A 13,486-nucleotide genomic window follows, 5' to 3' on the forward strand; every position below is an offset into this window, starting at 1 on the left:
TTAAAATATTTCTATATTTTATCGGAATTTTAAGAGTCAAGTTCGCGCATATGCGCAGAATCTATTAATATTCTTAGCATTGTTCTTTTAAGACCAGATTTACACAATACTTAAAACTTATTGCCGAGTCGTAATGAGAATCTTTGACCCTTCAGAAGCTCTCGAGATACGTGTCTTGGTGGCTAGATCGGCAGGGTGTGTCATTGTATTTTGCTGGTCTTCTGTTCGAATCTCGAGATCGACAAATAATTTATAATTTTTCTTTTTTTTAAATAAATTTTATCTTTATATCTCCATTATTCATAGAGTTACTATGAATCATTCCAAATCATATATTTCAAAACAATATTATAAATTTAAAATATTTCTAAATTTTATCGGAATTTTAAGAGTCACGTTCCAGCGCATGCGCAGAATCTATTAATATTCTTAGCATTGTGCTTTTAAAACCAGATTTACACAATACTTAAAACTTTTGGCCGAGTCGTAATGAGAATCTTTGACCCTTCAGAAGCTCTCGAGGTACGCATCGTGGTGGCTAGATCGGCAGGGTGTGTCATTGTATTTTGCTGGTCTTCTGTTCGAATCTCGAGATCGACAAATAATTTATAATTTTTCTTTTTTTTAAATAAATTTTATCTTTATATCTCCATTATTCATAGAGTTACTATGAATCATTCCAAATCATATATTTCAAAACAATATTATAAATTTAAAATATTTCTAAATTTTATCGGAATTTTAAGAGTCATGTTCCAGCGCATGCGCAGAATCTATTAATATTCTTAGCATTGTGCTTTTAAAACCAGATTTACACAATACTTAAAACTTTTGGCCGAGTCGTAATGAGAATCTTTGACCCTTCAGAAGCTCTCGAGATACGCGTCTTGGAGGCTAGATCGGCAGAGAGTGTCATTGTATTTTGCTGGTCTGTTCGAATCTCGAGATCGATAAATAATTTATAATTTTTTCTTTTTTTTAAATAAATTTTATCTTTATTTTTCCATTATTCATAGAGTTACTATGAATCATTCCAAATCATATATTTCAAAACAATATTATAAATTTAAAATATTTCTATATTTTATCGGAATTTTAAGAGTCAAGTTCGCGCACATGCGCAGAATCAATTAATATTCTTAGCATTGTGCTTTTAAAACCAGATTTACACAATACTTAAAATTTATTGCCGAGTCGTAATGAGAATCTTTGACCCTTCAGAAGCTCTCAAGATACGAGTCTTGGTGGCTAGATCGGCAGGGTGTGTCATTGTATTTTGCTGGTCTACTGTTCGAATCTCGAGATCGACAAAGATTTTATAATTTTTCTTTTTTTTAAATAAATTTTATCTATATTTCTCCATTATTCATAGAGTTACTATGAATCATTCCAAATCATATATTCCAAAACAATATTATAAATTTAAAATATTTCTATATTTTATCGGAATTTTAAGAGTCAAGTTCGCGCATATGCGCAGAATCTATTAATATTCTTAGCATTGTGCTTTTAAGACCAGATTTACACAATACTTAAAACTTATTGCCGAGTCGTAATGAGAATCTTTGACCCTTCAGAAGCTCTCGAGATACGTGTCTTGGTGGCTAGATCGGCAGGGTGTGTCATTGTATTTTGCTGGTCTTCTGTTCGAATCTCGAGATCGACAAATAATTTATAATTTTTCTTTTTTTTAAATAAATTTTATCTTTATATCTCCATTATTCATAGAGTTACTATGAATCATTCCAAATCATATATTTCAAAACAATATTATAAATTTAAAATATTTCTAAATTTTATCGGAATTTTAAGAGTCACGTTCCAGCGCATGCGCAGAATCTATTAATATTCTTAGCATTGTGCTTTTAAAACCAGATTTACACAATACTTAAAACTTTTGGCCGAGTCGTAATGAGAATCTTTGACCCTTCAGAAGCTCTCGAGGTACGCATCGTGGTGGCTAGATCGGCAGGGTGTGTCATTGTATTTTGCTGGTCTTCTGTTCGAATCTCGAGATCGACAAAGATTTTATAATTTTTCTTTTTTTTTAAATAAATTTTATCTATATTTCTCCATTATTCATAGAGTTACTATGAATCATTCCAAATCATATATTTCAAAACAATATTATAAATTTAAAATATTTCTATATTTTATCGGAATTTTAAGAGTCAAGTTCGCGCACATGCGCAGAATCAATTAATAATCTTAGCATTGTGCTTTTAAAACCAGATTTACACAATACTTAAAACTTATTGCCGAGTCGTAATGAGAATCTTTGACCCTTCAGAAGCTCTCGAGATACGAGTCTTGGTGGCTAGATCGGACGGGTGTGTCATTGTATTTTGCTGGTCATCTGTTCGAATCTCGAGATCGACAAATAATTTATAATTTTTCTTTTTTTTAAATAAATTTTATTTTTATTTTTCCATTATTCATAGAGTTACTATGAATCATTCCAAATCATATATTTCAAAACAATATTTTAAATATAAAATTATTCTATATTTTATCGGAATTTTAAGAGTCAAGTTCGCGCACATGCGCAGAATCAATTAATAATCTTAGCATTGTGCTTTTAAGACCAGATTTACACAATACTTAAAACTTATTGCCGAGTCGTAATGAGAATCTTTGACCCTTCAGAAGCTCTCAAGATACGAGTCTTGGTGGCTAGATCGGCAGGGTGTGTCATTGTATTTTGCTGGTCTTCTGTTCGAATCTCGAGATCGACAAATAATTTATAATTTTTCTTTTTTTTAAATAAATTTTATCTTTATATCTCCATTATTCATAGAGTTACTATGAATCATTCCAAATCATATATTTCAAAACAATATTATAAATTTAAAATATTTCTATATTTTATCGGAATTTTAAGAGTCAAGTTCGCGCACATGCGCAGAATCTATTAATATTCTTAACATTGTGCTTTTAAGACCAGATTTACACAATACTTAAAACTTATTGCCGAGTCGTAATGAGAATCTTTGACCCTTCAGAAGCTCTCGAGATACGTGTCTTGGTGGCTAGATCGGCAGGGTGTGTCATTGTATTTTGCTGGTCTTCTGTTCGAATCTCGAGATCGACAAATAATTTATAATTTTTCTTTTTTTTAAATAAATTTTATCTTTATATCTCCATTATTCATAGAGTTACTATGAATCATTCCAAATCATATATTTCAAAACAATATTATAAATTTAAAATATTTCTAAATTTTATCGGAATTTTAAGAGTCATGTTCCAGCGCATGCGCAGAATCTATTAATATTCTTAGCATTGTGCTTTTAAAACCAGATTTACACAATACTTAAAACTTTTGGCCGAGTCGTAATGAGAATCTTTGACCCTTCAGAAGCTCTCGAGATACGCGTCTTGGAGGCTAGATCGGCAGAGAGTGTCATTGTATTTTGCTGGTCTGTTCGAATCTCGAGATCGACAAATAATTTATAATTTTTTCTTTTTTTTAAATAAATTTTATCTTTATTTTTCCATTATTCATAGAGTTACTATGAATCATTCCAAATCATATATTTCAAAACAATATTATAAATTTAAAATATTTCTATATTTTATCGGAATTTTAAGAGTCAAGTTCGCGCACATGCGCAGAATCAATTAATATTCTTAGCATTGTGCTTTTAAAACCAGATTTACACAATACTTAAAATTTATTGCCGAGTCGTAATGAGAATCTTTGACCCTTCAGAAGCTCTCAAGATACGAGTCTTGGTGGCTAGATCGGCAGGGTGTGTCATTGTATTTTGCTGGTCTACTGTTCGAATCTCGAGATCGACAAAGATTTTATAATTTTTCTTTTTTTTAAATAAATTTTATCTATATTTCTCCATTATTCATAGAGTTACTATGAATCATTCCAAATCATATATTCCAAAACAATATTATAAATTTAAAATATTTCTATATTTTATCGGAATTTTAAGAGTCAAGTTCGCGCATATGCGCAGAATCTATTAATATTCTTAGCATTGTTCTTTTAAGACCAGATTTACACAATACTTAAAACTTATTGCCGAGTCGTAATGAGAATCTTTGACCCTTCAGAAGCTCTCGAGATACGTGTCTTGGTGGCTAGATCGGCAGGGTGTGTCATTGTATTTTGCTGGTCTTCTGTTCGAATCTCGAGATCGACAAATAATTTATAATTTTTCTTTTTTTTAAATAAATTTTATCTTTATATCTCCATTATTCATAGAGTTACTATGAATCATTCCAAATCATATATTTCAAAACAATATTATAAATTTAAAATATTTCTAAATTTTATCGGAATTTTAAGAGTCACGTTCCAGCGCATGCGCAGAATCTATTAATATTCTTAGCATTGTGCTTTTAAAACCAGATTTACACAATACTTAAAACTTTTGGCCGAGTCGTAATGAGAATCTTTGACCCTTCAGAAGCTCTCGAGGTACGCATCGTGGTGGCTAGATCGGCAGGGTGTGTCATTGTATTTTGCTGGTCTTCTGTTCGAATCTCGAGATCGACAAAGATTTTATAATTTTTCTTTTTTTTTAAATAAATTTTATCTATATTTCTCCATTATTCATAGAGTTACTATGAATCATTCCAAATCATATATTTCAAAACAATATTATAAATTTAAAATATTTCTATATTTTATCGGAATTTTAAGTGTCAAGTTCGCGCACATGCGCAGAATCAATTAATATTCTTAGCATTGTGCTTTTAAAACCAGATTTACACAATACTTAAAATTTATTGCCGAGTCGTAATGAGAATCTTTGACCCTTCAGAAGCTCTCAAGATACGAGTCTTGGTGGCTAGATCGGCAGGGTGTGTCATTGTATTTTGCTGGTCTTCTGTTCGAATCTCGAGATCGACAAATAATTTATAATTTTTCTTTTTTTTAAATAAATTTTATCTTTATATCTCCATTATTCATAGAGTTACTATGAATCATTCCAAATCATATATTTCAAAACAATATTATAAATTTAAAATATTTCTATATTTTATCGGAATTTGAAGAGTCAAGTTCCCGCACATGCGCAGAATCTATTAATATTCTTGGCATTGTGCTTTTAAAACCAGATTTACACAATACTTAAAACTTATTGCCGAGTCGTAATGAGAATGTTTGACCCTTCAGAAGCTCTCGAGGTACGCGTCTTGGTGGCTAGATCGGCAGGGTGTGTCATTGTATTTTGCTGGTCTACTGTTCGAATCTCGAGATCGACAAAGATTTTATAATTTTTCTTTTTTTTAAATAAATTTTATCTATATTTCTCCATTATTCATAGAGTTACTATGAATCATTCCAAATCATATATTCCAAAACAATATTATAAATTTAAAATATTTCTATATTTTATCGGAATTTTAAGAGTCAAGTTCGCGCATATGCGCAGAATCTATTAATATTCTTAGCATTGTGCTTTTAAGACCAGATTTACACAATACTTAAAACTTATTGCCGAGTCGTAATGAGAATCTTTGACCCTTCAGAAGCTCTCGAGATACGTGTCTTGGTGGCTAGATCGGCAGGGTGTGTCATTGTATTTTGCTGGTCTTCTGTTCGAATCTCGAGATCGACAAATAATTTATAATTTTTCTTTTTTTTAAATAAATTTTATCTTTATATCTCCATTATTCATAGAGTTACTATGAATCATTCCAAATCATATATTTCAAAACAATATTATAAATTTAAAATATTTCTAAATTTTATCGGAATTTTAAGAGTCACGTTCCAGCGCATGCGCAGAATCTATTAATATTCTTAGCATTGTGCTTTTAAAACCAGATTTACACAATACTTAAAACTTTTGGCCGAGTCGTAATGAGAATCTTTGACCCTTCAGAAGCTCTCGAGGTACGCATCGTGGTGGCTAGATCGGCAGGGTGTGTCATTGTATTTTGCTGGTCTTCTGTTCGAATCTCGAGATCGACAAAGATTTTATAATTTTTCTTTTTTTTTAAATAAATTTTATCTATATTTCTCCATTATTCATAGAGTTACTATGAATCATTCCAAATCATATATTTCAAAACAATATTATAAATTTAAAATATTTCTATATTTTATCGGAATTTTAAGAGTCAAGTTCGCGCACATGCGCAGAATCAATTAATAATCTTAGCATTGTGCTTTTAAAACCAGATTTACACAATACTTAAAACTTATTGCCGAGTCGTAATGAGAATCTTTGACCCTTCAGAAGCTCTCGAGATACGAGTCTTGGTGGCTAGATCGGACGGGTGTGTCATTGTATTTTGCTGGTCATCTGTTCGAATCTCGAGATCGACAAATAATTTATAATTTTTCTTTTTTTTAAATAAATTTTATTTTTATTTTTCCATTATTCATAGAGTTACTATGAATCATTCCAAATCATATATTTCAAAACAATATTTTAAATATAAAATATTTCTATATTTTATCGGAATTTTAAGAGTCAAGTTCGCGCACATGCGCAGAATCTATTAATATTCTTAGCATTGTGCTTTTAAGACCAGATTTACACAATACTTAAAACTTATTGCCGAGTCGTAATGAGAATCTTTGACCCTTCAGAAGCTCTCGAGATACGTGTCTTGGTGGCTAGATCGGCAGTGTGTGTCATTGTATTTTGCTGGTCTTCTGTTCGAATCTCGAGATCGACAAATAATTTATAATTTTTCTTTTTTTTAAATAAATTTTATTTTTATTTTTCCATTATTCATGGAGTTACTATGAATCATTCCAAATCATATATTTCAAAACAATATTTTAAATATAAAATTATTCTATATTTTATCGGAATTTTAAGAGTCAAGTTCGCGCACATGCGCAGAATCTATTAATATTCTTAACATTGGGCTTTTAAGACCAGATTTACACAATACTTAAAACTTATTGCCGAGTCGTAATGAGAATCTTTGACCCTTCAGAAGCTCTCGAGATACGTGTCTTGGTGGCTAGATCGGCAGAGTGTGTCATTGTATTTTGCTGGTCTTCTGTTCGAATCTCGAGATCGACAAATAATTTATAATTTTTCTTTTTTTTAAATAAATTTTATCTTTATATCTCCATTATTCATAGAGTTACTATGAATCATTCCAAATCATATATTTCAAAACAATATTATAAATTTAAAATATTTCTAAATTTTATCGGAATTTTAAGAGTCATGTTCCAGCGCATGCGCAGAATCTATTAATATTCTTAGCATTGTGCTTTTAAAACCAGATTTACACAATACTTAAAACTTTTGGCCGAGTCGTAATGAGAATCTTTGACCCTTCAGAAGCTCTCGAGGTACGCGTCGTGGTGGCTAGATCGGCAGAGTGTGTCGTTGTATTTTGCTGGTCTGTTCGAATCTCGAGATCGACAAAGATTTTATAATTTTTCTTTTTTTAAAATAAATTTTATCTTTATTTCTCTATTATTCATAGAGTTACTATGAATCATTCCAAATCATATATTTCAAAACAATATTATAAATTTAAAATATTTCTATATTTTATCGGAATTTTAAGAGTCAAGTTCGCGCACATGCGCAGAATCAATTAATATTCTTAGCATTGTGCTTTTAAAACCAGATTTACACAATACTTAAAATTTATTGCCGAGTCGTAATGAGAATCTTTGACCCTTCAGAAGCTCTCAAGATACGAGTCTTGGTGGCTAGATCGGCAGGGTGTGTCATTGTATTTTGCTGGTCTTCTGTTCGAATCTCGAGATCGACAAATAATTTATAATTTTTCTTTTTTTTAAATAAATTTTATCTTTATATCTCCATTATTCATAGAGTTACTATGAATCATTCCAAATCATATATTTCAAAACAATATTATAAATTTAAAATATTTCTATATTTTATCGGAATTTGAAGAGTCAAGTTCCCGCACATGCGCAGAATCTATTAATATTCTTGGCATTGTGCTTTTAAAACCAGATTTACACAATACTTAAAACTTATTGCCGAGTCGTAATGAGAATGTTTGACCCTTCAGAAGCTCTCGAGGTACGCGTCTTGGTGGCTAGATCGGCAGGGTGTGTCATTGTATGTTGCTGGTCTACTGTTCGAATCTCGAGATCGACAAAGATTTTATAATTTTTCTTTTTTTTTAAATAAATTTTATCTATATTTCTCCATTATTCATAGAGTTACTATGAATCATTCCAAATCATATATTCCAAAACAATATTATAAATTTAAAATATTTCTATATTTTATCGGAATTTTAAGAGTCAAGTTCGTGCACATGCGCAGAATCTATTATTATTCTTAGCATTGTGCTTTTAAGACCAGATTTACACAATACTTAAAACTTATTGCCGAGTCGTAATGAGAATCTTTGACCCTTCAGAAGCTCTCGAGATACGTGTCTTGGTGGCTAGATCGGCAGGGTGTGTCATTGTATTTTGCTGGTCTTCTGTTCGAATCTCGAGATCGACAAATAATTTATAATTTTTCTTTTTTTTAAATAAATTTTATCTTTATATCTCCATTATTCATAGAGTTACTATGAATCATTCCAAATCATATATTTCAAAACAATATTATAAATTTAAAATATTTCTAAATTTTATCGGAATTTTAAGAGTCACGTTCCAGCGCATGCGCAGAATCTATTAATATTCTTAGCATTGTGCTTTTAAAACCAGATTTACACAATACTTAAAACTTATTGCCGAGTCGTAATGAGAATCTTTGACCCTTCAGAAGCTCTCGAGATACGAGTCTTGGTGGCTAGATCGGACGGGTGTGTCATTGTATTTTGCTGGTCATCTGTTCGAATCTCGAGATCGACAAATAATTTATAATTTTTCTTTTTTTTAAATAAATTTTATTTTTATTTTTCCATTATTCATAGAGTTACTATGAATCATTCCAAATCATATATTTCAAAACAATATTTTAAATATAAAATATTTCTATATTTTATCGGAATTTTAAGAGTCAAGTTCGCGCACATGCGCAGAATCTATTAATATTCTTAACATTGTGCTTTTAAGACCAGATTTACACAATACTTAAAACTTATTGCCGAGTCGTAATGAGAATCTTTGACCCTTCAGAAGCTCTCGAGATACGTGTCTTGGTGGCTAGATCGGCAGAGTGTGTCATTGTATTTTGCTGGTCTTCTGTTCGAATCTCGAGATCGACAAATAATTTATAATTTTTCTTTTTTTTAAATAAATTTTATCTTTATATCTCCATTATTCATAGAGTTACTATGAATCATTCCAAATCATATATTTCAAAACAATATTATAAATTTAAAATATTTCTAAATTTTATCGGAATTTTAAGAGTCATGTTCCAGCGCATGCGCAGAATCTATTAATATTCTTAGCATTGTGCTTTTAAAACCAGATTTACACAATACTTAAAACTTTTGGCCGAGTCGTAATGAGAATGTTTGACCCTTCAGAAGCTCTCGAGGTACGCGTCTTGGTGGCTAGATCGGCAGGGTGTGTCATTGTATGTTGCTGGTCTACTGTTCGAATCTCGAGATCGACAAAGATTTTATAATTTTTCTTTTTTTTAAATAAATTTTATCTATATTTCTCCATTATTCATAGAGTTACTATGAATCATTCCAAATCATATATTCCAAAACAATATTATAAATTTAAAATATTTCTATATTTTATCGGAATTTTAAGAGTCACGTTCCAGCGCATGCGCAGAATCTATTAATATTCTTAGCATTGTGCTTTTAAAACCAGATTTACACAATACTTAAAACTTATTGCCGAGTCGTAATGAGAATCTTTGACCCTTCAGAAGCTCTCGAGATACGAGTCTTGGTGGCTAGATCGGACGGGTGTGTCATTGTATTTTGCTGGTCATCTGTTCGAATCTCGAGATCGACAAATAATTTATAATTTTTCTTTTTTTTAAATAAATTTTATTTTTATTTTTCCATTATTCATAGAGTTACTATGAATCATTCCAAATCATATATTTCAAAACAATATTTTAAATATAAAATATTTCTATATTTTATCGGAATTTTAAGAGTCAAGTTCGCGCACATGCGCAGAATCTATTAATATTCTTAGCATTGTGCTTTTAAGACCAGATTTACACAATACTTAAAACTTATTGCCGAGTCATAATGAGAATCTTTGACCCTTCAGAAGCTCTCGAGATACGTGTCTTGGTGGCTAGATCGGCAGTGTGTGTCATTGTATTTTGCTGGTCTTCTGTTCGAATCTCGAGATCGACAAATAATTTATAATTTTTCTTTTTTTTAAATAAATTTTATCTTTATATCTCCATTATTCATAGAGTTACTATGAATCATTCCAAATCATATATTTCAAAACAATATTATAAATTTAAAATATTTCTAAATTTTATCGGAATTTTAAGAGTCATGTTCCAGCGCATGCGCAGAATCTATTAATATTCTTAGCATTGTGCTTTTAAAACCAGATTTACACAATACTTAAAACTTTTGGCCGAGTCGTAATGAGAATCTTTGACCCTTCAGAAGCTCTCGAGGTACGCGTCGTGGTGGCTAGATCGGCAGAGTGTGTTGTTGTATTTTGCTGGTCTGTTCGAATCTCGAGATCGACAAAGATTTTATAATTTTTCTTTTTTTTAAATAAATTTTATCTTTATTTCTCCATTATTCATAGAGTTACTATGAATCATTCCAAATCATATATTTCAAAACAATATTATAAATTTAAAATATTTCTATATTTTATCGGAATTTTAAGAGTCAAGTTCGCGCACATGCGCAGAATCAATTAATAATCTTAGCATTGTGCTTTTAAAACCAGATTTACACAATACTTAAAACTTATTGCCGAGTCGTAATGAGAATCTTTGACCCTTCAGAAGCTCTCGAGATACGAGTCTTGGTGGCTAGATCGGACGGGTGTGTCATTGTATTTTGCTGGTCATCTGTTCGAATCTCGAGATCGACAAATAATTTATAATTTTTCTTTTTTTTAAATAAATTTTATTTTTATTTTTCCATTATTCATAGAGTTACTATGAATCATTCCAAATCATATATTTCAAAACAATATTTTAAATATAAAATATTTCTATATTTTATCGGAATTTTAAGAGTCAAGTTCGCGCACATGCGCAGAATCTATTAATATTCTTAGCATTGTGCTTTTAAGACCAGATTTACACAATACTTAAAACTTATTGCCGAGTCGTAATGAGAATCTTTGACCCTTCAGAAGCTCTCGAGATACGTGTCTTGGTGGCTAGATCGGCAGTGTGTGTCATTGTATTTTGCTGGTCTTCTGTTCGAATCTCGAGATCGACAAATAATTTATAATTTTTCTTTTTTTTAAATAAATTTTATCTTTATATCTCCATTATTCATAGAGTTACTATGAATCATTCCAAATCATATATTTCAAAACAATATTATAAATTTAAAATATTTCTAAATTTTATCGGAATTTTAAGAGTCATGTTCCAGCGCATGCGCAGAATCTATTAATATTCTTAGCATTGTGCTTTTAAAACCAGATTTACACAATACTTAAAACTTTTGGCCGAGTCGTAATGAGAATCTTTGACCCTTCAGAAGCTCTCGAGGTACGCGTCGTGGTGGCTAGATCGGCAGAGTGTGTTGTTGTATTTTGCTGGTCTGTTCGAATCTCGAGATCGACAAAGATTTTATAATTTTTCTTTTTTTTAAATAAATTTTATCTATATTTCTCCATTATTCATTGAGTTACTATGAATCATTCCAAATCATATATTTCAAAACCATATTATAAATTTAAAATATTTCTATATTTTATCGGAATTTTAAGAGTCAAGTTCGCGCACATGCGCAGAATCAATTAATATTCTTAGCATTGTGCTTTTAAAACCAGATTTACACAATACTTAAAACTTATTGCCGAGTCGTAATGAGAATCTTTGACCTTTCAGAAGCTCTCGAGATACGAGTCTTGGTGGCTAGATCGGCAGGGTGTGTCATTGTATTTTGCTGGTCTTCTGTTCGAATCTCGAGATCGACAAATAATTTATAATTTTTCTTTTTTTTTAAATAAATTTTATCTTTATATCTCCATTATTCATAGAGTTACTATGAATCATTCCAAATCATATATTTCAAAACAATATTATAAATTTAAAATATTTCTATATTTTATCGAAATTTTAAGAGTCATGTTCCAGCACATGAGCAGAATCTATTAATATTCTTAGCATTGTGCTTTTAAAACCAGATTTACACAATACTTAAAACTTTTTGCCGAGTCGTAATGAGAATCTTTGACCCTTCAGAAGCTCTCGAGGTACGCGTCGTGGTGGCTAGATCGGCAGGGTGTGTCATTGTATTTTGCTGGTCTTCTGTTCGAATCTCGAGATCGACAAATAATTTATAATTTTTCTTTTTTTTAAATAAATTTTATCTATATTTCTCCATTATTCATAGAGTTACTATGAATCATTCCAAATCATATATTTCAAAACAATATTATAAATATAAAATATTTCTATATTTTATCGGAATTTTAAGAGTCAAGTTCCCGCACATGCGCAGAATCTATTAATATTCTTGGCATTGTGCTTTTAAAACCAGATTTACACAATACTTAAAACTGATTGCCGAGTCGTAATGAGAATCTTTGACCCTTCAGAAGCTCTCGAGGTACGCGTCTTGGTGGCTAGATCGGCAGGGTGTGTCATTGTATTTTGCTGGTCTTCTGTTCGAATCTCGAGATCGACAAAGATTTATAATTTTTCTTTTTTTTAAATAAATTTTATCTATATTTCTCCATTATTCATAGAGTTACTATGAATCATTCCAAATCATATATTTCAAAACAATATTATAAATTTAAAATATTTCTATATTTTATCGGAATTTTAAGAGTCATGTTCCAGCACATGCGCAGAATCTATTAATATTCTTGGCATTGTGCTTTTAAAACCAGATTTACACAATACTTAAAACTTTTTGCCGAGTCGTAATGAGAATCTTTGACCCTTCAGAAGCTCTCTAGGTACGAGTCTTTGTGGCTAGATCGGCAGAGTGTGTCGTTGTATTTTGCTGTTCTGTTCGAATCTCGAGATCGACTAAGATTTTATAATTTTTCTTTTTTTTAAATAAATTTTATATTTATTTCTCTATTATTCATAGAGTTACTATGAATCATTCCAAATCATATATTTCAAAACAATATTATAAATTTAAAATATTTCTATATTTTATCGGAATTTTAAGAGTCAAGTTCCCGCACATGCGCAGAATCTATTAATATTCTTAGCATTGTGCTTTTAAAACCAGATTTACACAATACTTAAAACTTATTGCCGAGTCGTAATGAGAATCTTTGACCCTTCCGAAACTCTCGAGGTACGCGTCTTGGTGGCTAGATCGGCAGGGTGTGTCATTGTATTTTGCTGGTCTTCTGTTCGAATCTCGAGATCGACAAAGAGTTTATAATTTTTCTTTTTTTTAAATAAATTTTATCTATATTTCTCCATTATTCATTGAGTTACTATGAATCATTCCA

Source organism: Argiope bruennichi, chromosome 8 (genome assembly GCF_947563725.1).
Source record: "Argiope bruennichi chromosome 8, qqArgBrue1.1, whole genome shotgun sequence".
Lineage (NCBI taxonomy): Eukaryota > Metazoa > Arthropoda > Arachnida > Araneae > Araneidae > Argiope > Argiope bruennichi.